The sequence below is a fragment of the Gossypium arboreum genome, chromosome 3 (genome assembly GCF_025698485.1).
Source record: "Gossypium arboreum isolate Shixiya-1 chromosome 3, ASM2569848v2, whole genome shotgun sequence".
NCBI lineage: Eukaryota > Viridiplantae > Streptophyta > Magnoliopsida > Malvales > Malvaceae > Gossypium > Gossypium arboreum.
The window spans coordinates 28,308,134-28,310,750 of NC_069072.1; positions in this window are offsets into that span (position 1 = coordinate 28,308,134).

A 2,617-nucleotide genomic window follows, 5' to 3' on the forward strand; every position below is an offset into this window, starting at 1 on the left:
TGAAAGCTGGGAATGACAAGGATCCGTCTATCTGAAAACACAAGTACAATTTTGGTCTATGTTTTATTGCTATAAATATCACAAACCAAATCGATTTTCAAAAATTTTATTTTCCGCTGTGTAAGAAAATCGTTTTCGAACCGAAATTTTCCAAAAATTGGTATAAGAGCTACGACTGTGCTATGCTTATAGTGTAAACCGAGACTGAAATTCTCTCTCTTCTTTATGTATGATTATATTTGATAAGATGTGGCATTCTTGTAATTGTATTCATGTTTAGAGGAATGTATGTGAATGAATGTATGATATTATTTTATTATTATGGATGATAAATTAATTTTGCCAAAGTTTTGATTCCTAGAAATGTAAATGTAATTTATTATTATCTCGGGCATGTATATTTTAGATCATGGACTATCACCTCCACTCAGGGTTTTATTTTATTATTTATTTAGAATAAAATATGTGAGTCGAAAAGGAACATAGAAATTTTTTACCCTAATTTTTCCTGGCGAAACTCAAAAAATTGAGACATATTCAAATTGATCAAGATGACGCAGACCTGTCCCAGCCAAATCGAGGAGTGACTGATGATATCCTATGATGGTTGACGGTGGCCCAAAGATGGTCTGACTATGATGGCCTAATGACGATCCGAGAATGGTAATATAAAAATGGCGATGAAAAGACGATGATGAAAAAAACATAGATTGATATCGCAGTAAAAGTCCGTGGTGGCAATATTGAAGATTCAAAGTATGCTTTGGGGTGAATTTTGTAAATTTTGCAATTTTTTATTTTTCTAGGATAGAATCATGGAAACTTTGGCTAGTCAGATTTTATTTAATTTTATGCTTTTAATTTTATAAATAAGTATGACGATAACTATATGATTGCGAATGTATGTTTATGCACATATGAGATAAGCAAGCCATATAAATTAAGAGAGAATGTTATATGTACTTGTCATGAATATATTGATCATTCATGACTAAAACCGGACATTAAAAACCTCGCATGCTTTTTAAAATATTGAGTGGAAAAAGGTCCTTGATATGCCACAAATTGATACGTAAAATTAGGTTTTTCATTACAATTAAGGAGCTTATTCTCAAGCAATTTAAGTGTCTTTTATATGTTTTTGTCGATTTTTAGTTTTGTTGTCAATATTTTTTTATTAGTTTTAAGCCATTTTTGAGACCCAAATTGGAAAATCGTGTCATGGGGAACCTAAAAAGTTGATTGAGTGTTGTAGGGAGTCAACGATGGCCCAAACGTGAAGAAAACATCACCTAGTAAAGGGGTATTGCAATATCAAAGCATGGAAGTCGTGATACCTGACTGCCTTCAGACATACTAACGACCATAGCATAGTTACAATAGGTCCATTTATAATATAGTTGCAACGGAGTAGGTGAGTACTCCTAGGATCGTACCCAAGGGAGGCAAGTGTTAGATCAATTTTAACTTGAACACTAAAAGATCTAATTAGTTCTTTAAATCAATTATAGTACGAAAGTAAAAATAAAATGAGTTTTTAATATTTTTATTAAGAATAAAATAACATAGAGAAATAAGATTCAAGGGATTGAAGAATAGAATAAATCAAATCTGGTTATGAGTGATTAGCTCACTTTGGTAATTCCCATCAACCGTCAATTTTGGGTTCCTCATCAATCAACTAGTCGCTATCCCAGCAAGATCTTTCAAACTTCCACTCAAATAACGAATCGGCAAGGACTACTTATCTTTTGACCTTATAGTCCAAACTAGCTTAGGGTTAAAGTGTTCATAGATAGGCTATACCAGTTTAGGGTCAATTCCCACCTTGATGACTTCCTAGGGTTGTCAGGCCTAGGGTTTTATATTCTTCCTTTCCCAAACAGCTGATTCATTGAGTAACCCTACAAAACACTTAATAAATCATACCTTTACTTGGTAATCCCCCATAGAAGGATTAGTTCCTCATGGCTTTCATAAACAATATGGAATTGATGTAAAGAGTGAACATGATAAATGAATAGAAGTGTAGAATTTAAGAAAATGCTTGATTTGTATTAAAAATGAAAACAAATTCACAAAGTTTGACTGTCTTCACAAATCAGATCTCTTGAAATCAAATAAAGAATAAATTGAAAATAAACCTAAAACCTAATAAGAAAGAGGAGCCAATTTATAGATTTTAGGTGGCCATCGTTCTTAACCCTAGGTTAGCTGACGTTCCTGAGCTTTAAGTTTGATTGTGTAGACTAAAATGCCCCTTGGCTCTTGTTGAATTCCATCCATAGCCGATGTTGCGACACATCAGAACCTGTGGCAAGACACAGGGGTCAGTATACTCCTATTGGGATATCTTCAGGGGTATGTTGTGACACCCTTAGAGTGTGTTGTAACATAGAAAGCAATTTCATGATTTCTTCATTCTGCTCACTATGTTGTGGCATCGACCATTCCTTTCTACGGCATAGTGACCAATATTGATTCAGTACACTTTCTTATGGTCTCTACACACTTATAAAGTTCATTAACTCACCGTTAGGCCTCATTCGGCCCCTAAGGTTAATAAAAGACTCAATTTGCACATTTTATTAACTTAAATAGAACGTAAGAAAACATA